Genomic DNA, 24,888 nt, shown 5'->3' on the forward strand with positions numbered 1-24,888 from the left:
CTGCATCTTCATTTCCTCATCTTTAAAATGGGGAAATACTAATAATCAGAGGTTGATGATACATAGTAAGTACTCTGCAAGTTTGCTATTAATACTTGCCACTTCCTGCCGGATATGGAATGTGTGTTCCTATGTCTGTGAATAAAATGAATCGTCAACCATGACCAGATTAAACAACAGAGGAGCTGGTTTTAAGAACATGCGGTAGGAATGCTGAAGGCTGAAAAACTGCATCAATGTGCAGTACAGATGTTCAAGGTTTCTTACCAGGCCATAAAAATGTTTCCACAGTGGTTAGGACTATTATCAGAACACAAACAGACTGCACTTTACAGAATGAATGAAGAGCTCAAAACCCTCCCATTTTTCATCAGGTTCAGAGTGCTCTCTTAATTCTTGGGTTTGCTAAAATAAATTCATTTTCTAACAACACAGAGGCACTGTTGAGTATAGAGAAGAGGCACTAGCTGAACATATGGACTCTGTTTGACAGAGCACGTATCATTTACTCCCTCTGGTCCTCATTTTTCCCATCTGTAAAATGAGATAACCACGGCCCTGGTCTCCCTTAAACGCCAATCCTTCTCTTCTAAGCACATATGCACTCTTCTATTCTCCAAGAAAGGGTGTGTTTATTTAAAATGACGATTGGAAAGTAGTAATTCTGCTGAATCCCATGAGACCAACTTGACCCTGTCCAGTTACATTAACACTGAGTTGTGGCAGTTCATTCTTGCCACTTCATCCCCAAACCCCGTCTGCATGGTGACTCCATGCAGACACACCAGTGGCTCTAAGTAACACATCTTGGAATGGTCTCTTCCTGTTTTCAAAGGATAGAATCCATTATAATAAATATGTCACCAAAATAACTAGCTAAGCTCCCTAATTTGCACTTCCACGTTTTCATACTGGCTAACTTGTGAATGAAAAACTGCAAATGATTTGTAATCATCATATAGTAGAGCAATATATTTAAATGCTCAGAAATTAAGTTTTAATGAATATTTAATTGCCCTATTCTTTATAAGGATAAAAAGTATGCTTTCAGTGAACACTCTGAATACTAAAAAGACAAGATTCAGTTTCTCCTAGCTAAGGTATGTGTTCAAGTTTCCTAATGATTTTCTTTCAAGGGAGGAAAGGTAAGCTAGAGTTCAAGCTGTAGAGAAAGAAATTTTGGAGAGTAATTTGGAGATGGGTAACGTGTTACAGCAATATTTCAAAATCCTTCAACAAAATATAGATGTTATGTATTTGAAATGCGTAGGAAACAATCTAACAACATATGTACGGAAATGTTAAGGTCTGGGGAACAAGAGTGCAGAAAGGTACTTTCATTTTTTATGCAACATTTCTGTATTGCTTTAATTCCTTTAAAAAAATGTTTGCTTTCATAACTAAAAATATTTTTAAGAATAAAACAAAGAGCTACTCATTGGGGCAGCGGGTCCAAAATAAGCATCCTAATTTCTTTCCCAACCAGGACAACAGGATTTTGACATTAAAATTTCCAGAAATAAAATGGTAGGAAAAAGTGTTTAGCAGATAATAGTTCTCACAACACCCCATTCAAGACATTTGTGGTCATCAGTGTCTATATTTTAAAACAATTTTTTGTGATTATAAAAGAAATATGCGCTCATTTTCAAAACATGAAAATCATTCAAAATGCCATCTTTGGACAAGCCATGTGAACATTTTCAGTCCATTTATTTCCATTATTCTTCTACACCAAGTTTTTAAACAAAACTGAAATCATACTAGAAATGTGGTTTTGTCTGTACCCACATTTAATTGGTACATTCGAAACCACTAAATTAAGGTCACCATAGCATTTTCTCTCCATCTGCTACTCTTAAACATCGCGCATTTCATTTTACACGCTAATATTAGGTTGGTGCAAAAGTAATTGCGGTTTTGCATTTTTTTTAACCTTTTAAACCGCAATTACTTTTGCAGCAACCTAATAGGTAGACTCGCTTTACTGTACCAAGATAGTGTATACAGAATGCACAGCTGCCAGTATGATCTTTTGAAAACAAAATTTAAATCATTTTACTCTCCCGTTTAAAACCCTCCAGCAGCTTCTATCAAACTCAGTATCAAACTCAAACTCTACAGGGTAACCTCCGAGCTCCTCCCCACCCCATGAACTATCCAGGTTCTCTGAACTCATCTGCTGCCACACCAGCCTTCTTCCTATTCCTCTACTGCACCCAGCTTGTTCCTACCTCAGGACCTTTGCACTGGATGCTCACACTGCCTGGAAGTTCTTCTCCAGATCGTCCCCTCAACTAACCCAGCTTCAATATGGCTCCTCAGTGAGAACTTTCTTGACCACTCACTCAATCTGAAGGAGCCACTGCATCTGTCTCTATTACATCATCTAATTTTCTTTTCTTTTTTTATTTTTTTATTGTCTGACACCACTAGAATCGAGCATACCACCGCTGTCTAATTTACCACGTTCCCCAGTACCTAAGCCAGAGATGCATAATAAATATTGGTTGAACCAACGAAAATGTTTTCAAAGTATCCAGGTTTGTGGGGAATGAGACAAAGTAATTAGTTCAACTGGCCTTATTGAGAGTAACATGGCCCCTTAAAGAGACTATAAAATAAGCTGTCACCTTCTCAGGCAGCCTGATCACAGAGAGCTGCCCACAGCCCTGCCAGTGGGATAAAAAGTGACTTAGTCTTGGCCACACTTTCATGTTGTTGATCCACCCCATTACCTAAATTAGAAACCCAGTGGTCACATTATACCTTTCCCTTTCTCCTACTCCTACGTCAATGAATCAGTAAGTCTCGCCAACTGTCCCTCCTATGGAGGGCCTGTCCAACTCTAAGTCACCGTCTTTCAGCAATATCATTCCAGTTTCCTTTCAGAAAGCTGGCTCTCCTCTTTCCAATGACCTTTCAGAAAACTGCTCCTAGATAAGACCCAAAGCTATGCCAAGCGGACATGTCCTCTGAGCATTCCGAATGGAGCAGAACAATACCATGATGATGACAATGACAGTGATGATGAGGATGGTGTTGACAGAGGAAAGGCTGGAGATCATTTGCTTCCATAGTATCACCTGAGAGAAACTGTAGGCAATTCCCACCATAAAGATCCCCTCAACTGCCTAATTCCTGTCTGCTCCAAGCCTGGCTCTTCGGACGTGCCTTCAACCCTCTGAGTTCCCATCAGTACTGGGAATACTTTCTCTTTGTTTGCGTTAGTTGTTAGCCATAGCTGGCTTCTGTTGCTTGCAACCCAAGAACCCTAACTGATAATTCTCCTGAATGTTTGCCCAGTCCATCTCTTCTGCTCCATACCCCCATCACAGCCTCAGCACCAGCCGCTTCAGCGGTATTCACACCTCTGGTGTTCTCACTGCCAAATCCATTCTCCACGAGGTCCCCAACCAGAATTACCTAAAACTCAAATTGGACCATGCTGCTTGCCCCCTAACAGCGAAATGCTGAGTCCCTGGCCCTGACCAAAGGCTCCCATCTATCATTCCAGCCTCTTCTCTTGTCACTCCCTGCCTCAACCTTTAAGCACCAGAGCTCCAAGCTACCAACTGCTTCCTCATATTTTCTATATGTTTTCTCATCTCTCACCCGGTGCCCACCCTATTTCCTCTGCAATGGAATACCCATTTAAGGGTGACCACTTCATAATCACCTTTTAAGCTCAGCTCAGACAGCACTCACATCCTACGCTAGATGCATGCAGTCTCTGCTCACAAACGTGTACCCCTAACACATGGTCTGCCTTCATCATTCATCTGTGAATTTTTTTGATGACAGGAACTATGTCATATTCATTTCAATATCCATACCACATACTAGGCATTGAATACATTTTTGTTAGATGATGTATTAACTAACCATTTGTTAGATGATTCTGTTTAAATAATTAAAAACATAATTCGCTTTAAAAACCCTAATTGTGTTTTCATTGTTCTCCTTTTTAACCACACTCAGAATTACCCTCAAACTGAGTGACCAAGAGATCAGGCTAGGCTCTGCCATCCTGGAGGATGGTTTCATTGCTTGAGAGCCAGGACACACACGATTTTAACAAGCATCGGAGACTACTGCTCATTGCACTGCTTAATGGTTCCCCATCATGAAAGGATACTTCAGGTACTCTGACATTAGTTTAAGCCTCAACTGAAGGGCAAAGATGCCACCCACTAATGTGGGCACAGATAGGGAACATGCAAACAAACAAAGAAGCTGCAGCCTATAATCAAACCAATCTGGGCAGAACCTCACATGGCTGGAGTGTGGGCCTCTGCGGGGGCGCAGGGCCTCCTCTCCTGACCCACTGCACAAAGCCTAGCTCCTCCTTTGCCTGAGGTTCCTCGTCAGGAATGAGGAATGAGACGCTGACCTAGATTCGCTCAGCAAACACAGACAGGGCACCCACTATGGGTCTGACTTTAAAAGAGGCACTGAAGGTCAAAGGTTACTAAAATACTCTTCAGATCCTAAGCAGCAGTGTGGAAAGAGCCCTAGACTTAGAATAAGAAAGCCTAGCCTCTTAGAATCAAACCATAACTCTACCTCTTAACCACAAACTAAGCAGCCCCAAGAAAGTCATTTACCCTCCAGTGGCGTCAGTTTCCAAATATGAAAAATGAGGGTTATATGAGCTCAAACGTGTGAAAGTGTCTCACGCCAAGTAGGGGCTCAGAAATCTGAATTAAGAGGGTCTTCAAAGACCTTAAATGTCCAAAGTTCTAACCGAGCCCCCAGAATTCCTCCCAATGTAAGAATTAGCGCCCCCTTCTGCCACCCAAGGAGCACTGCATAGACTGTCAGTAGTGCAGTGGGCGGGCAAAGCCTGGACTGCAGGCTCAGGAAGCAAGCAGCACACAGACACCTCTATCCCTGGCTGGTGACCCACAAGCACACTGTCCACTCGCTATGGAAAAGAAATTTCTATATGGGAGCCCAACCCTGCCCGATATTAAGCACTGACCAGAAGGCTCCCACAGTGGAGATAAATGGCAAACTTACACAAGCAGCTGTCACACACACCCTCATTCCACCCCAATCCCCCACCACCTCTTAGAGAGGAAAAGGAGTGGTGTGTCTTCATCAAGTTTTGCCCATCATTTTCTCCACAGAACCAGCTGACTTAAATTATGTTCTTTCTAAAAAAGCACCCTCACTGAAGGCCTGGTTACTGGCAGTGGTGATGTTCAGAGTTCAGACAAAGGTGATCTTGGTGAACAATTCTAAGAGGATTTAGCGCTCCTCCAATAAAATATCCTAGGGATTGGATTTCCAGAGTTTTGTTTTCATTACTCCACTTGGATATATCCAATAACCAACTTCAGTGTTGTGGACCAGGTTCTCAGTAAACATAGCCGTTCTCAGGCAGCTAGTGACACAAAACCACAGGTCTGCAGTGAACTCAGAAGGGGGGGCCACGCTGCCAGGCTTCCAGCAGGGCAGGCCACTGGGGGAAGGCAACCCAGGGGCATCCATGGGGCCACCACTGACTGCCTAAGGGACTAGCAAAGTGTGCAGCTCCTGGCACCCAGGAATGAACCCTAAACTTGGTGTCCCCAGAGCTGCCAGCGCAGGGGAGATCTCAGTTGCCACTTAGGCTTCAGTCAAAGCCTCAAACAAACAAGTAGCAAATAAAATTGGGACTCCACAAACACTTCCTTCTTCTGGTCCCAACACTCCTTCTTCCATCCCACAAAGATGAAATAAAAACCACCAACAAGCCAAAAAGGAGAACTGGTGTTTGGCTTTGATTTAAAAAAAAAAAAAAAAAAAAAAAAAAAGACGAAAGAAAAACTGTCCTGCTCTAGCCTCAAGAAAATTTCACACCAAATGGCTTTAAAACCCCTTCCAAAGCTCTGCTGCCTGAATTGAAAAAGATTTTCAGTCTTTTTGACTGAAAGTCAGCAGTTAAAGAAGCAGAATATGGAAATCCTGAGAGTTGAGTTTTCGCATTTGCACACATGCTGGGTGTGTCTGGACATGGAGGGCAGAAATCTAACCATTCTTCTAGAAGTCACCTCCCTTTTCTCACGAGGCTGCTCTTACTCTACAATTAGTTATTATTAACACTAATCAGACTTCACGACCCGAGACAGCCACACAGTCAGCACCGAGCTGCTAGTCCCTAAGCCCAGGAAAGTCTCCTTTTCTGTGAAAAACAGGTTCAGGGCCTGGGGACGATGCTCCAGTCCTGGCATCTAAGGAACTGCAGTCACCTGTTCGCCTGAGCTAAGGGCTTCAAACCGATGGCAAGGAAGGTGTCTTCCTCACATACCCCTCCCCAAAGGGGAAAAAAAAGAGCAGTGGGAAATGCTCCTGCGGGTGGGGGCAGAGGACGCACGTGGCTGGCGCCTAGAAGGCAAAAACGGAGCCCTCCATGCAGGCTGTGCACCACCATCCACCCCGTCGGCGTGAGGCGTCCCCGCTCTCTCTAAGCCCCCCCACCCCCCGCCCCTGAACTACCTGCTGCTGCCTAGGCGCCCTCAGGCCAAGTCTAAAGAAGTTCACTCCCCGTCGCGCCAGTCCGGAGAGGCTGGAACACGCGTTTCAACCTAAACTGCCCAGGCGCCGAACCATCGGAGCTGCTTGGGGCCCAGGGGCCAGAGGAGCTGCAGCCAAGTTCCAGGCTGGGCTGCCGGAGACCTCGCCAGTTATCCCGCACTCCGCAGGGCCCCGGATCCCGGGCGGGTGGCTGCGAGGAGCGTGCGCTCAGAAAGGCAAGCAGCCCGCGCTGGGGGCTGGAGGTGGAGGGAATTCTGCCTCTCGCCTCGCGCGATCTCCATGACTCTCGGCTTCCCGAAGACCTAGAAGCCGTGCTGCTCTCCCACCTGGGCTGCGGTGGCGGCTCCCCTGTCCTCCCTTCCCTTCCCACCGCCCGGGACCCCGGCTTCCAGCCTGCAGCCCGCACAGCTCCGGGACAAGCGAGTGGGACACCCGCGACCCTTCCCTAGCCCCACGCCCCCGGGAGGGCGTCCAGGAGCCACCCCACGGGGGAGCACGGTGGCTCGGGCGAGCTGAGGTGCCCTTTGCCCAGGCCAACAGGTATGGGAGGCGTTGTCCGCCGCCCGACCGCCCACTCCGGGGACAGGGGCCCGCGACAGCCGCGGGCTTTGGGCACCACGGAGAGGGGCGAGGACCGAGGCGGGAGGCGAAGGAGGGACTGTGGGTGGGAGAGAGCGGGCGGGAGCACTCACCTCTCGCTGGGCCGGGGCCGGCCGCACGGGCCCGCAGCCCCCAAGCCCGGGTTCCGAGGCTCCTCTGCGCGGCGCGGGGGGCTCCCTCAGAGGCCCGCAGGGAGGGGGCGACGCGGATGCGGGCGCCGGCGGGCAGCGCTCGGCCGCACGCTCACACCCCCAGCCAGCAGCCGCGTCCCCGCACCGGCATCCTCGCTGCCGCCGGCTCCCACGGCGCCCCGGGCCGCTCCCCAAGCGCGCGCCGGGCCGGCGCGAGCCCCTCGTCGGCTCCGAGCGCGATCTGGGCGCGTGCCTCCCTGTCCTTGTCCTCGGCGCCCGTCTGGGGACTCTTGCCCCGCACCCCGGCACAGCGCGCTCCTCTACCCCTCTCGCTCCCGCTGGCCGTGCAGAGCTCCGGCGCGCGGGCTCAGCCCATGTGCGCGGCTGCCTCGCTGCGCCCCGGAGCCCAGTGGCCGAGGCCCCGCCGGAGTTGCGCGCCCTGGAAACTCCATGTAGCTCCGGCCTCCTCCCCAGCTCCTCCTCGGCGGGCCCCCCAGAGCCTGGAGGCCGCCCTCAGCGCCCGCCCGGCTCTGCCTTCGCCCGCGCCGGGAGCCGGGGTTCAGGGCTCGCCTCGGCCGCCCGCTCCCGGCTTCTCCGAAGGCTGGGGAGCCCCCGCCCCCACTCCGGCGCTTCGCCAATAGCTCCCTCGGTTTCCAGGCAGCGCAACCTGAGGAACGCCTCGGCGCGCGCGCACTCATACTAGCGCGCGCACACAGGCACACGCGGGGGGCGAGCTGAATGAAGCTTGGCCGACTGTCCTGCTTCCTTGCCTCCCCAAAAAAGCAGCCCACGTTAACTCCGGCAAACTGCTGTTCCTCGGTATTGGATAACTCACCCAGGCGACCCCCACCTTTACTTCATCCCCGGCGCCCACACCTCTGGGCCACAATCACACCTGCGTCCGTGCCCGGGCGGCCAAAACCGGTGGAGGAGATGGAGAATTCGGCGTGCCACCACTACCGCTATCTAGCGAGGCATGTCTTTCTTCGGCCACCGCCTGCCACCCTCTCATCCCGCTACCCTGGGTCCTGAAAACACGTGATTTGCTCCCATTTCTCCTTCCAAGGTCAAATAATAGATTTGATGCGGGGCAGGGGTGCTTCCACACAGGTGTGAGCTAGAAATCTCGAACACTATCTGCCAAGTCCATTCGCAGACAGACCCTTTTTCTCTTCTGCCCCAAGCCTAAAGGGCAGCACACTAGCTTAGAGTCTCCAGTCACCTTTCCTGATCCCCACTTGTTTGCCTCTCGTGTGCCCAGAAGTTGACAGAATGCACAGTGCAACAAAGGTTTGTGTTGTCAAGTAAAAATCAAAATCAAAATAGCGGGATGGATCTCAGACTGCCCCATAGACAAAGTCAAAGGCCTGCCAGTTCCTTTCTGCTCCTCCCTGGGTGTGCCGAGGGCGAAGGGAACAACCCAACTGGCTGGAGCAGGCTAGTCTTTCCTTACGGCACCCTCCTTTCCACGGTCCGCCATTTCTCTCCCATTCTAGTGGCAGAAAGACTGCTCACGAGCTCAGATGCCTCCAATTCCCAGAATCAAAGAAAAGCTATAGCATAAAAATTCTTACACCGATCAAGAATGAAGCAGGCAATACTGTCACAAGCATCTCATCTAACATCTCAACCATCATCTCTCTACTGGCTGGTACAGCTGCCAAGGAAGTGTGGGCACTGACACTGCCAGCCGGTGGCACAAATTAATCAGGTCCCCTCCTCATGGGTACCTCCTGGCTTGCAGCTGGGTGTGGTTCCTGAGTCCCTGTAGCACTCATCGTGGGTACCACACTTTTGCCATTTAGCATTTGCTCCCCTGTATTAGGACTATTTTTTCTTGTACCAGTCCTACCTTCAAATTATCTAATAACTTTCTTGAGCCCCTGGAGGCTGAGTCTTATGTACATAGTTCAAAGATGTGCACTGAAGGCATTTCCAGGGTTTTCCATGAAGTGTCGTGGGGAGATGAACTAATAGATTTGGGGGATCTCAGGATGACCTCTCCCTCTGATCTCTTAGTGTGGATGAAAGTTGCATCATCTAACAATCTGTTGCTTCTCTAAGCAATTGTTTGAAACTTTCTGGATGGTAACTGGGTCACCGAAGCCCTTTGGCAAGTCTATATACACATGATAGAATGCATGGGTCACCATTTAACCAGGGCTGGACACTTCTGGCAGAAGTTATCTGCCCTCAGGTATGCCTGTATGAATTTGGGTAAGTTGTTTGTTCTCTCTAAATCTCAACTGACCTCATCTTTAAAATGGGAATGATTCTGGTATTTACCCGATAAGTTGGTTGTAAAGATTAAATGTGGTAACATGAATAGCAGTTCCCTCAGCTAACTCAGTTCCACGCATAAAATAAGCTTTCATGTTGGCTGTTGTCATTATTAGTAAGTAATTGACACATCTCAAAGACATTACCTTGGGGGGGAAAATCAAGGCTACTAAGCCCAGGGGACCTCAAAAACTATAGAAGTCAGATGACAGACTTGGGTGAGCATGTCAAATGCAGTTTTCCCAGTTCTCACCCTCTATGACAATTTTGAGACAGGTTAAGGGAGTTGCAGTTTCAGAAGCCCTGATACCCTTGCTCTAACTTTTATTCATTTGTTCAAAATATATTTATTAAGGTTCAAAATGTGTCAGCTCCTTCCTATTAAAATGCCAAAGAAAATCTTGCACCAGTTGTCAGAATGGAAGCTTAAAACAGCATAGAACAAAATGGGTAGAAGCAACTTCCCTTTATCTTGCATTTGTACCTGGATTTAGCCTAAGTACTCTCTTTAACCCAGAATAATTCAGACCTCCAGAAAACAGCTCCGTAGGAGTGAGGATTAACTTTGTTCTGCCTGCCTCTAGCTTCAGAGATCAGAGGTACACAAATCAGACACCTGGACGATTGCTGTCTTACCACCTGGTAATCATTTTTTGACATGGCCAAAGTCACTCTTGCCTCTGCCTCTTCCCTTCTCCTAGTCTTCCTTCTTCTGTTTTACCTCCAGCAAATACATCTATTTCCAGTGCCCAAAACAGCCAAGGGTAGAAAGTGATGAAGAGGTCTGTTGTATTCTGAATAGAAATAGGCAGAAAAAGAAAAATCATTTGGGCAAGTGTATGCTAAAAGGTAAAGTTTTCCATGCATTCCATCAAAATACAGAGTATAGAATGCACATTCCAAGGCACATTCTCAACTTTGTGGCAAGAGGTTTCAGAGTGGTTTGTTAGGCAGCATCAGGTAATGAGAACAAAATTTGATATCTGAAAGCAGAGTGCTGCTGTAACAAAAACTTAAAACACTGGCTATGGAGTTGGACAATGGGCGGAAGCTAGAAATGCCTTGAAAGACTGTTAGGAAAAGCTGCAAGGGCCTCAGGAAGATTCTTGGAAAAGATTTGAAGGACACCAAGGAAACTGTTCATGGAAGTTGGAGAAAAGAGCACTTGAGTTCTGTACTCACAGGACAGGACAGTTAGCAAAACTGTGGCCTATAATAATGCGACAAATGGAAAGAATACCTAATAAACTCATGAATCTGACTAGGGACATTTCTAAGTTGAATGCGGCAAGTGCCAAATGAGTTTTTCTAAATGCCTATGCTAAAAGACAAGCGGAGATGAATTAAAGAAGAAACTTTTGTTTTGTTTTGTTTGGGGTGGTGGGGTGGTGGAATAGAATTTAGAGGAAATGGAAAGAACCAGGAAAGGACTTCCTGGGTCAGAAAGGATAACTCTCATTCTGGTATCTCCAGGCAAAAACTTCAAATCCAGGGCAATAAATTAGTCTCTGGATAAAGACTAAGTTAAGGATGGGGCTGTAAGATCCTTTGTTAACACCTCACACATATTGAGGGCATGCTTAAAAGAGTTTCTGAGTCTTGGCTATTGTGAATAGCACTGCAATAAATATAGTCATAAAGAATTAAATCTTACCATTTGCTATGGATGGACCTAGAGAACATTACGTTAAGTGAAATAAGTCAGACAGAGAAACAAATGCCCTATGATCTCACTTATATGTGGAATCTAAAGAATAGACTAAATGAACAAACTAATCAGAAACAGTCTCAGAGATACAGAGGAAAAACAGAGGGTTGCTAGATGGGAGGGGGGTGGGGATGAGGGAGAAGATGAGGGGTTTAGAAAGCATAATCAGTAACCACAAGAATGCCACGGGGGTATGAAAGTCGCTTTGGGGAATATAATCAATAACGTAAAGATTTTGTAGGGAATCCGATGGGCACTTGTTTATTAGGGAGACCACTTCATGGAAGGTGTAGATGCCTGATCACTACAGTGTACACCTGAAGCTGAAGCTGAATAACAATGAATGTCAAGTATAATTTAATATATATATAGTCACGGGATGTGGAGTACAGCGTAGGGAACACAGTCAATGGAATTGTAACAACTATATACGATGCCAGAGGGGTAGTAGATTGGGGGAGGGGAGTTACTGCTTAGTGAGGGGGGTAAATGTCTAACTATTACATTATTTTGTACACTGAACCTGAAAGAATAAAAAGAGCTTCTAAGGATCTTAGAGATGTGGTCCCTCAACAGCCTCACTGGAGGCTGAAGATAAAAAAAGGCTCATGTTTATAGATTTATAAATATGGTTTTTGTCTAATGGGTCATTACAATTTGAATCACAAGAAGCCTTCAATGTTTTTAAAGAAAGTATACTAGCTAGGGACTGAAGGGAGAGAGACAGTACAAAACGAAAGGAGGCCTCTGGATCCCCAATCCAAGAGGCAATAAACAGGCTGTAAACAGGCCATTTCTAACAGAAGAGGGAAATGACTCAGAGAGTGGAACCAAGAGCCCAAAAGGTGAGCCAAGAGCTAGAGAATCATTCCCCAAAAGCAGGATCGGGCCCTAATTAAGGAACTGATGACATGTCCCCACATGGATTTCAGAATTGCTATTAACCAGTGACTGCTACAAAAAATACCTCCCTTATTGAATGGGATGTCTATTGCCTCACTGGTATATGTTAGGTGTTTAGGGGAGAGGAGAAAGTAAATAACTTGTCTCTTTAGTTCACAGATCTTCAAATTGAGAAGACCTTCACCCAAGGAGGCTCATCCAAATGGACCTGCTTTAGATGAACAGAGCCAGGACCTCAAGACAAGCCTGGTGTCACAGGGAGATGAGACTTTTTGAAGCTTTGGGATTTTTCTGGCTATTTTTCATATTGGAAGAATGTAAATAATTTTTTACTATGATGAATTAAATATGGCCCCAAATTCTCTCTCCTCAAGAGTTGGTATCTATATCTCTCTAACCTTAAACTTGGACAGGATCTGTTACTTCTTTAATAGAATGAAAAGGTTATTTTGTGCCAGTTTCCAGGCCTATGACCTCAGAAACTGGAAGCTTTCATTTCCTGTCCCTGAACACTGTTGGAGCCCTGAATCAACATTTAAGAAGTCCAATTACCCGAAGGCCACCATACTGTGAAGCAGCCCCAAGCTACCAGTATGCAGAGGCTGTGTGAAGGGAAGGAGATGGGGGTAGGGGAGAAAGAGAGAGAGAAAAGGAGAAGGAGGGAGAGAGAGAGAGATCTGACCAGTCCCCAGCTATTCTAGCACCTGCTGTAAGAGTCATTCCAGCTGAAGTTTCATATATTGTAGCACCTCCACTGTGCCCTGTCTGAATTCCTGCGCCACAGACTAAAAGAAGTAGTAATAAATTTTTACTTTAAGGCACTTAATTTTGGGATGATTTGTTATGCAGCAATAGATAACCAGAAAAATTTGTTAACTTGGAAAGATGTTCTAACTATACTGTAAAGTGCAAAAATCAAATTGTAAAATAATGTGTACGATACCATTTTTAAAAAAGAAAGCTTGTATGTAGCATCAATACATACATAATCTATCTGCACAGAATACAATCAGAATGCTACCTGTTACCTGACTAACTCTGGAAAATCAGTATTAGGGGGACATCTAATTTTTAGATATACTTTATATGAATGTTCTACAACAAATATTTTAATATTGGTTTAATATTTTAAAACATGAGAAAAATGCCCTGTATTTATTTTATTTCAAAGCAATAAATATATAGTGCATACCTACAAGAAAAATAACACATTGCCCAAAAAAAAAAAAAAAAAAAAAAACCTAAGGGTTCACTTTGTTACAGGATTGTTAATAAAAAGAGATTATTTTGGCCTATGTGCTGATAATTCTTTTAATGTCCAGGATTAAGAAAAATTCAAGTTATCAACAAAGAAAGAACAAGTTATCAACAAAGGAACAAAATCAAATTTGACTTCAGGAGTTGTATGTAACACTAGACCACAGAAGAAAAATGAACCAAAAAACTTAGATTGTAAAATGATCTCCTCCAGTACTCACACATTCAGTTAGGCTGCTATCACGTATGAAAGTAATGGAAAAATATCTTGCAAAGAAAAGGGTGAGAAAATAAATGGGTTTTTAACTTTTTCTGGAAAAAATACTCAAAGACTTGTCTTAGCCAATAAAAAAATGGAATCAAGGTGACGTCATAGGAATGGCGGCAGCAGAGTGCACTTTTTGAGTTCTCCTCTGGATCTTATCACAAACGGGACATCTATAACCCATCAAAGGACTCTCTGCTCGTCACGCAGAACAGCTAAGACACTCGTGAAAGGATTACTTGAAGGTGGGCAAATTGGGCGAACAGGGAAAGAAGGAAGGAAGCGGAGTGGAGACGCGGCCTGCATGTGCGGGCCGGTCCGCATCTGATCTCTCCCACCGAGGGGGGCAGCATATCCAGCATTTAAGGCAATAACCTCAGCTGACACCTCCAGTTGGGCCCTAGGCCGGACAAAGGACACAAACTCCATACCTGGGCCCTTCCCCCCTCTCTTCCAAGCCTACCCCTGCCCTTCCAGAGACTTAAACTGGCCCCTAAACTGAGGAGTAGTGTCAGATTACAGAGGAGCCTTAGTGCTCAGGCTCTGGGAAGACTGGCATGCAGCTCTGACCCAGGGAAGAGGCTGGGATGAGTATGATTTTTTGCTGGGCTAGGAGAGAAGAGACTCCTCCACCCCCAGCCACCACCTTTTCTGGCCTGCGGGAAGAGTGTGACACGGCTGGGCTGGGAGAGAGAAGACCCCTCCATCTCCGGCCCTCACCCTTTCTGGCCTGCCTAGGGCAGGGCAATTACAACTGCGGAGGCACTCCCAGGGATCAACAGTAAGCGGCAGATGCAGCTCTGGGCTTTCAGCAGCTCAGAAATCTCCCGCCCGCCACACACACACACACACACACACACACACACACACAGAAGAAGTGCCCTAAGACTCAGGAGAACTGGACAAAGGGCTGGTGCTACTCTCAGTGCACATATGTGCAGGCAAGGGCAGAAACTGGACTGATTTTGTAGAAACTACCATCCAGACCCTTCAGCCCAAGCATCTAAATCTGCAGTCCCAACATCACTCTGGGCACGAGGTGACTGTCTCTGCCTGCACAATACACAGAGGATTCTTTGGTACAGCAAAGGACAACCTGGAGATTACTTGGTGGGCTTAAGACAAGACTGGGGCTGCTTTTTGTTTTGTTTTGTGTTGTTTTGTCTTTATATATTTGATATCTTTGCCTGTGTTGAGTGGGGGTTGTCAGTTGTTTTCACCTGTGAATGTATTTGATTTTTCCTTTGTTGTTGTTGTTGTTGTGCTTGGTGATTTGCTTTGTTCTGAAATTGCCCTACCAGGGCCCAGCTTAAGAGGCACAAGATTCAACATACCCAAAGGCCAACTCCAGACCAAACCAGAGTATTACCGGGTTTGATGTATGAGTGACACACCCAGAGGTAATTACCTACAGGCACAAGAGCCCATAGAGGCCAAACCACATTTAAGTGGTCAACCCTCACGCAACAGGACACCCTGCGGTGGACAGAGCCAAGTCTCACAACTAGTCAGCCTAGGAGTAAACCCCACCTACTCACAAGCGAAAAGCAATTAAAGATCTTCTTTAACAGGACAATATGCACAACACAAGAGTCACCTTTGGAGCACACACAGAGGAGAAGAACGAAGTAGTGCAAGTCAAATATAAAGGACACATACTACACAAGATAACCCAGCAAGAACTAAGAACTCTAGGGCATCTACCTAATACATCGAAGCAAACACAGAGAGTCAGCCAGAATGGGGAAACAAAGAAACATGTCCCAAATAAAAGAACAGAAGAAACCTCCAGAAACGGAACCAAATGAAGCAGAGGTAACCAACCTATCAGAGACAGAGTTCAGAACACTGATGATAAGAATGTTTAAGAAGCTTAGAGATGACATAAACAAAGATGTAGAAATCATAATGAACAACCAATTTAGAACTAAAGAACACAATTACCGAAACAAAGAACTCACTTGACAGAAATAACAGCAGGTTAGATGAAGCAGAGGATCGAACCAGCGACTTAGAAGACAAGTTAGCAGAGATCACCCAAACAGAACAACAGAAAGAAAAAAGAATAAAAAACAATGAAGATTGTTTAAGAGACCTATGGGATAACATCAAGCGCAACAACATGCGCATCATAGGAATACCAAAAGGTGAAAAGAAGAAACAAGGGATTGAGAACATATTTGAAGTAATAATGTCTGAAAACTTCCCTAACCTGATGAAGGAAATCAACATACAAGCCCAGGAAGTGCAGAGAGTTCCAACCAGGATAAACCCAAACAGGTCCACACCAAGACACATTATAGTTAAAATGGCAAAGGTTAAAGATAAAGAGAGTATCCTAAAAGCAGCAAGAGAAACACAGAGGGTTACATACAAGGGAACTCCCATAAGACTATCAAATGACTTTTCTACAGAAACATTGAAGGCCAGGAGGGAGTGGCCGGAGATACTCAAAGTGATGGAAAACAAAGGCCTACAACCTAGATTGCTTTATCCAGCAAGGCTATCATTTAAACTTGATGGAGAGATAAAGAATTTCCCAGAAAAGAATAAGCTAAAGGAATTTATTACCACCAAGCCAGCATTGCAAGAAATACTAAAAGAACTTCTGTAAATAGAAGAAAGATGAAAACAATCTAACTACAAATTTTAAAATGGCAATATCTATGTACCTAACAATAATCACTTTAAATGTAAACGGACTAATGCTCCAATCAAGAGACATAGGGTGGCTGAGTGGATGAGAAAGCAAGACCCTTGTATATGCTGTATGCAAGAGACTCACCTCAGATCAAGACACACACAGGCTGAAAGTAAAGGGTTGGAGTAAGATATTTCATGCAAATGGAAATGAGAAAAAGCTGACATTGCAATACTTACATGTGACAAAATAGACTTTAAAATGAAGAACATATTAAAAGACAAAGATGGACACTATATAATAATAAAGGGATCGATCCAACAAGAGGACATAACCCTAGTAAACATCTATGCACCCAACATAGGAGCACCTAAATATATAAAACACATATTGACTGACATAAAGAGAGAGATCAACAGTAACACTATCATAGTAGGGGACTTCAACACACCTCTGACAACAAGGGACAGGTCTTCCAGACAGAAAATCAATATGGAAACAACGGCCTTAAATGACACATTGGACCACTTGGATTTAATCGATATTTTCAGAGCAATGCACCCCAAAGCTGCAGAATACACGTTCTTCTCAATCAAAGCTGCAGAATACACGTTCTTCTCAAGCGCACATGGAACATTTTCCAAGATAGACTATATGCTAGGCCACAAAACAAGTCTTGATAAATTTAAGAAAATTGAAATCATACCAATTGTCTTCTCTGACCACAGTGCTACGAAATTAGAAATGAACTACAGGAAAAAAACTGGAAGACACACCAATTTTGGAGGCTCAATAACATGTTACTAAATAATGAATGGGTCAACCAGGAGATGAAGGAAGAAATCAAAAAATATCTCAAGACAAACGAAAATGATAACACAACGACCCAAAATCTATGGGATGCCGCGAAAGCAGTCCTAAGAGGGAAATGCATAGCATTGCAGGCCTACCTAAAGAAACAAGAAACATCACTAATCAACAATTTATCTTCACACTTAAGGGATCTGGAAAAAGAACAGCAAAATAAACCCAAAGGGAGTACAAGGAAGGAGATAATAAAGATCAGAGCGGAAATAAATGAAATCGAAACCAGAAAAACAATACAAAAGATCAATGAATCCAAGAGTTGGTTCTTAGAGAAGATAAACAAAATTGACAAACATTTAGCCAGACTCATTTAAAAAGAGAGAGAGAGGACCCAAATTAATAAAATAAGAAATGAAAGGGGAGAAGTGACAACAGACACCGCAGAAATACAAAAAATTTTAAGAAACTACCATGGGCAAATATATGCCAACATATTTGACAATCTGGAAGAAATGGACAATTTTCTAGAGGTGTACAACCATCCAAGGTTAACTCAAGAAGAAACAGGAAACCTGAATAGGCTGATTACCACCAGGGAAATTGAATCAGTAATCAACAATTTTCCAACAAAAAAAAGCCCTGGACCAGATGGCTTTACAGGTGAATTTTATAAAACATTCAAAAAAGATTATCACCTATTCTTCTCAAGCTCTTCCAAAAAATCCAGAAAGAGGGAAGACTCCCAAACCCTTTTACAAAGCCACTATCATCCTGATCCCAAAATCAGACAAAGACACCACAAAAAAAGAAAACTACAGGCTGATATCTCTAATGAACATAGATGCAAAAATACTCAACAACATATTAGCAAACAGAATTCAGCAATACATCAAAAAGATCATATATCATGATCAAGTGGGATTCATCCCTGGTATGCGAGGGTGGATCAACATCTGCAAATCAATTAATGTGATACACCAAATTAACAAAATTAAAACTAAAAATCACATGATCATATCGATAGATGCATAAAAAGCATTTGATAAAATCCAGCAGCCATTTATGATAAAAACCCTTAAGAAAGTGGGAATAGAGGGATCATATCTCAACATAATAAAGGCTATATATGATAAACCCACAGCTAACATCATACTCAATGGGGAAAAGCTAAAACCATTTCCCCTAAGATCAGGAACAAGGCAAGGTTGCCCACTTTCTCCACTTCTATTCAACCTAGTGCTGGAAGTTCTAGCCACAGCAATCAGACAAGAAAAAGAAATAAAAGGCATCCAAATCGGTAAGGAGGAAGTAAAATTGTCATTATATGCAGATGACATGATACTATATATAGAGAACCCTAAAGACTCCACCAAGAAGCTATTAGAGCTGATAGATGAATTCAGTAAAGTAGCAGGATACAAAATTAATATTCAGAAATCAGTTGCATTTGTATATACCAATAATAAAACATCAGAAGGAGAAATTTAAAAATCAGTCCCATTTACAATTGCTCCAAAGACTATAAAATACCTGGGAATACATTTAACCAAAGAAGTAAAAGATCTGTACTCAGAAAATTATAAGATGCTGAAGAAAGAAATTAAAGAAGATACAAATAAATGGAAACACATATTATGTTCATAGATAGGAAGAATTAATATAGTTAAAATGTCCATATGCCTAAGGCAATATACATATTCAACGCAATTCCTATCAAACTACCAACGATGTTTTTCACAGAAATAGAACATATAATCCTAAAATTTATATGGGACCATAAAAGATTCCGGATAGCCTCAGCAATATGAGAAATAAGAACAAAGTGGGAGGTATAACAATACCTGACATCAAAATATACTACAAGGCTACAGTAATCAAAACAGCATGGTACTGGCATAAAAACAGACACATAGATCAATGGAACAGAATAGAGAGTCCAGAAAAAAATCCATGCCTATATGGCCATTTAATCTACGACAATGGAAGCAAGAATGTACGGTGGGGTAAAGACAGTCTATTCAATAAATGGTGCTGGGAGAACTGGACAGACACATGCAAAAAAATGAAGCTGGACCACCTCCTTACACCATATGCAAAAATAAATTCAAAATGGCTTAAAGACTTAAATGTAAGATCTGAAACCATAAAATTCCTAGAAGAAAATATAGGAAGAAACTTCACAGACATTACCCGGAGTAAGATTTTTACTGATATATCCCCTCACGCGAGGGAAGTAAGAGAAAAAATAAACATGTGAGATTACATCAAACTAAAAAGTTTTTTCACAGCAAAGGAAACCATCAATAAAACAAAAAGGGATCCTACTGAATGGGAAAAGATATTTGCCAATGATATATCTGGTAAGGGGTTAGTATCACAAATTTATAAAAAAAACTCACTCAACTCGACTCCAAAAAAACAAACAACCCAATTAAAAAATGGACAGAGGACATGAAGAGACATTTTTCTAAAAAGGACATACATATGGCAAACAGACATATGAAGAAATGCTCAACCTCACTAACCATCAGAGAAATGCAAATAAAAACCACAATGAGATACCACCTCATCCCAGTCAAAATGGCTATCATCAATATATCAACAAACAACAAGTGCTGGCATGAATGTGGAGAAAAGGGAACTCTTGTGCACTGTTGGTGGGATTGCAGATTGGTGCAGCCACTATGGAAAACAGTATGGAGGTATCTCAAAAATCTGAAAATGGAACTACCTTAAGATCCAGCAATTCCACTCCTAGGTATCTATCTGGAGAAATCCAGAATTTTAATTCAAAAATCTTTATGCACTCCTATGTTTATTGCAGCATTATACACAATAGCCAAGACATGGAAACAAGCAAAATGCCCATCGGTAGATGACTGGATTAAGAAACTGTGGTACATTTATACAATGGAGTATTACGCAGCCATAAAGAACAAAGAAATCTTACCATTTGCAACAACATGGATGGACCTAGAGAACATTATGTTAAGTGAAATAAGTCAGAAAGAGAAAGACAAATACCGTATGATCTCCCTTATATGTTGAATCTAAAGAAAAGAATAAGTGAATGAACTAATCAGAAACTGTTTTGGAGACATAGAGGAAAAACTGAGGGTTGTTAGATGGGAGGGGGGCTGGGGATAAGGGGGAAGGTGAGGGGATTAGAAAACAGTCAGTAACCACAAGATGGCCACAGGGTTTTGAAAATTAATTTGGGGAATGTAATCAACAATGTTGTAAAGATTTTATAGGGTATCCAATGGACACTTGTCCCATTTGGGAGACCACCTCAGGGATGATGTGGATGCCTGATCACTGCACTGTACACCTGAAGCTGAAGCTGAACAATAATGAATGTCAACTACAATTTTATATAGATATAGATATAGATAGATATAGATAGATATAGATATAGATATAGATATAGATATAGATATAGATATAGATATAGATATAGATATAGATATAGATATAGATATAGATATAGATATGTATGTATATCTATCTATCTGTCTGTCTGTCTGTCTGTCTGTATGTATGTATATACTTACAAGAAGCGGAGTACAGCATTAGGAATAGAGAGTGGAAATGTAATGGTTCTGTGCGATGTCAGAGGAATAGTGGATGGAGGGAGGGGGGTTCACACAGTGTGAGGGATATAAATGATAAACGTCTAAGTATTACTTTGTCTTGTGCACCTGAAATTAATAAAAATAAAAAACCCCACAAAATCTTAAAAAAAAAAAAAAATGGAATCAAAGTTAAGAAATCGAGAATGAGGCCAAGAACCCAGAAAGAAGAGAAATGCATTGGGGTTAACCTGACATTCTCTACCGCCCTTCCTTTTGAAACATAAGCTGATTTCCAAGTCGCATTGGACCAAAGGGCCAAAAGGAAAGGAATATCTCAGAGATTTTGAGAGTATTACAGGCAAAGAGAGAAAATAATCAGGTTTCAGTGCTACCAACACAGCTGGGATCTGAGAGACTGAAATCTAAAGGACAGGAAACTTTAGAAAAGGGAAAGCATCATTCTACTCCATTTCCCACCTTAAAGCATTTGCCTCATTTGAAGCTGCACGCAGTAAAAGGCAAAGAAAAGAAGCCAAGCAGCAGCTAAATGACTACACAGTGAAGGAGGATACTCAGGAATTTCATAATACCAACAGAACTAAAATTGGAGTTTAGAACCTACCAAGCAGGAAGGGCACTGATAAACACCCCAGGTTTCATTTGAAGCTCTTGACAGACTACATGCATTAAGACTAAGAGCAAACCAAAAGCCTTAAGAATCATATCCATTTTCAAATTACCTCAATTATTGGTTAGCAAAAGGTGATCTACATCTACCCTAACTGCCTGCCAGATGAAAGTTAAAATCTCTCTGAGGGGAGAGAACAAAGTGTAGAGCCACTGCAATTTTTCAAATATAGTATCTGACATTTAATTAAAAGTTGCCAAACATGCCAGGTGACAGGGCCAAATTAAGAAAAATCAAGAGAAAAAACAAGCAATAAAAAAATATGTGATCCATTATTGGAATCATAGAAAACAAATATTAAAACAATTATAATGTTCAGAAAAACGGATGAGTGCACAGAAATTCGTCTGGGAAGAATTGTAATTTATTGTGAAAACAAAATAAAATGGTAATTCTGGAACCAAACAAAAATGCACTTAATAAATATACATAAAGCAGATTAGACACAACAAAATAGATTAGTGAATGGTTAATTCAGTCAGTAGAAAATATTCTACTAAATTATTAATGGAAAAAAAGGGAAAATAAAGAGAAAAGAGCTTAAGCTATACACAGAACATGTTGAATAGTCAAACATGTAATTGAAGGCTGAAAAGGAAAGGAAAGAAAGAAAGAATGGGGTAGATGCAATATTGGCTGAGAATTTTTTCAAAACTGATAAAAATATTAAGACACAGATTCAGGAAGTCCTAGAAACTCCAAGCAGGATATGTACAAAGAAAGCCACACATAGGTAATCATAATTACATTCCTAAAACCAAAGACAAAATATTACAAGAATCCAATTCCCTTCTTTTACACACATACACACATGCACACACACACACACACACACACACACACACACACGTGCACACACACCTTACTTTCAGAGAAACAACAGATGAATTTTCAAAAGAAATTATAAAAGTTACAACCATGGATATAATTTTTGGTGTGCTAAAAGAAAATAACTGTCCACCTAAAATTCTGAAAACAGTGAAAATATAAATTAAAAAGAAAGCTGAGGAATTTTTTTTCTTTCTGAGCTACTACTGGACTTGACCTTCTACTGTTTAACAACTAGAAAACTAGATAAAATATATAAATTAACTGTTTTCAATAATTGGACAGTGGAAGACTGTGATCCCTGAGAAAAGAGAAACAAATGAGGTGAGCCCTACAATTACCCAGCTTTCTTCATGGAGGCACTTTCTGCATGGAAAGAAACCGAAACAGCATAATGGTCTCAATGAGTTGAGGAGACAGAAGTCAGAGTTCATGGAGGCTTGGGTACCTGGAATTTGTCAGGCAGAAAACTGGAAAGAGAAAACTATATAGATAAAAAGCTGAGAATATCTTTATACGGATTCCTTTGAGTTCCTGGTTGATAACTAAGATGTAAGTACATAGGATAAAATTCCATGTGGCCAGGCAAAGAAGAGTTGGTAGAGATTTAACTTGAACAGTTCCTAAAGGTAAGAAAGAACTGGAAGGTATTCAAATTTTTATGAACCTGAGTGAAGAGAACACCTGGGATTATCATAAAGACATAGGTAGAATTCAACTTAGTAGTAGGACTAAACTACTATTCTACTACCCTAAAAAAATCTTTTAAAATCATCAAATGGATAAAGCTAATTTTCAAGTAACTTAACTACCTACCAAACTTCCAAACTCTTAAAGGACAAAAACAAAATCCAGACTTTCTACAGTGTAACATTCACAACGTCCATACAAACAAAAGCAGAAATAATGGGAATGATGAAATTAGCAGACAGGGACTTTCATATAGCTACTATAAATATGCTCAAAGATTTAAAGAAAAATATGAACACAATAAACAAAGAAATGGAAAATGCAATGGTACCTCGGTTTCAAACGTCTCCATTGAGAAATACTTCAGTTTATAAACACTGTAAATTTTATGGATCTATGGTATCATTAGATAGTAAAATTCACGCTAAATTTGCAGTTTTAGGGGCTGATTTTAAAGGTGTGGAACAGATTGATCCATTTTGCATTACTTTCTATGGGGAAACCGTGCCTCGGTTTTTGAACGTTTCAGAACTCAAACGGCCTTCTGGAACGGATTATATTAGAAAACCGAGGTACCACTCCATTAAAAAAGCAAGTAATGGGCAGCTGAATGGCTCAGTTGGTTAGAGCGCATGCTCTGAAAAACAGGGTTTCCTATTTGATTCCCACATGGGCCAGTGAGCTGCGCCCTCCACAACTAGATTGTAGACAACAAGCTGCCAGTGAGCTTCCAGAGGGGAAACTGGATGGCTCAGTTGGTTGGAGCATGAGCTCTCAACAACAAGGTCACCGTTCAATTCCCACATGGGATGGTGGGCTGTGCCCCCTCCAATTAAGATTGAAAATGGGGAGGGACTTGGAGCTGAGCTGCACCCTCCACAACTAGATTGAAGGAAAACAACTTGGAGCTGATGAGCCCTGGAAAACCACTGTCTCCCAATATTTTCCAGTAAAATTAAAAAAAAAAAAAAAAAAAAAAAGCAAGTGAAATTCAAGAGCTGAAAATTTTAATATTTAATATTTAAAAGTCTCTTCATGGGCGATAAGTGAACTTGAGAACAAAGCAATAGAAACTGAAGCACAGAAAGAAAAGTGGCTGAATATAGTAATGATCTATGAGACAGCATCAAGCAATCTAACATGTTTACTTTTAATACCTGCAATGTGTGTTGAGGGTCAAGGAGTGAAGAAGTTAGGCAGAAAAAAATTTTTGAATAATTAATGGCTAAAATTTTTCAAATTTGATAAGAGCTATCAAAATACAGACCCAAGTGGCTCAATGTACCCTGCAGGATAAAAACAAGGAAAGCCATATCAAGCTACATCATGATCAAATTACTGAAAACCAATGACAAAGAAAATCTTAAAACAACAGGAGGAAAGGGGCATAGTATCTCAGGAGAACAAAGTGAAGAAACCACTAACATCTTTTCAGAAAGAATGAAACTAGAAGATTATCAAAAAGCATCTTGAATGGGCTGAAAAAGAGAAGAATTCTCTATCCAGCAAAAATATCCTCCATTGACGTCATCAAAATGGTGGCGTGAGGTGAGCCTCTGGAAATCTCCCATGGAATTTACAACCAATCGAAGAACTATGACTCCCCAAAGGACTCCCTGCACAGCAGACAGGCAAGACAAAGTGTCTCACTGCTGAATTCACCTAAAGGGATGAGGCGACCTATGACACAGGTGAACAGTGAAAAGTCTCCAGAAAAGGAACTTAAAGATATGGAAATATGTGACTTAAATGACAGAGAATTCAAGATTGCAGTTCTGAAAAAACTCAACGAGATGCAAGAAAACATGGAAGGCACTGTAATGAATGCAGAAACACAATCAAAGAACCACATGAACATTTTACCAAAGAAGTTGCAATTTTAAAAAAGAACCAAATAGAATTTCTGGAGATTAAGAACTCAATAGAAGAAATGAAGAATGAAATAGCTAGCTTAGGAAATAGAGTTGACCAGATGGAGGAAAGAATCAGTGAT

The 24,888-nt window shown here is 42.4% G+C and overlaps 1 protein-coding gene across 10 annotated transcripts in view; it reads right to left on the bottom strand.

Annotated features, from left to right (window-relative positions):
- Positions 1–24,888, bottom strand: part of CALN1 (calneuron 1) — a 633,346-nt gene that overhangs the window by 494,559 nt on the left and 113,899 nt on the right. The window contains exon 1 of one of the 10 annotated variants that reach the window (XM_074328469.2): positions 7,215–7,925. The exons of the other annotated variants lie outside the window; for them this stretch is intronic. The gene's annotated coding sequence lies outside the window, so the exon portion shown is untranslated. Of the gene's footprint in view, positions 1–7,214; positions 7,926–24,888 lie in introns of those variants that run through there. 10 annotated transcript variants of the gene reach the window in all.

Source organism: Rhinolophus sinicus, chromosome 3, assembly GCF_057876585.1.
Source record: "Rhinolophus sinicus isolate RSI-liver-muscle chromosome 3, RSI-T2T, whole genome shotgun sequence".
NCBI lineage: Eukaryota > Metazoa > Chordata > Mammalia > Chiroptera > Rhinolophidae > Rhinolophus > Rhinolophus sinicus.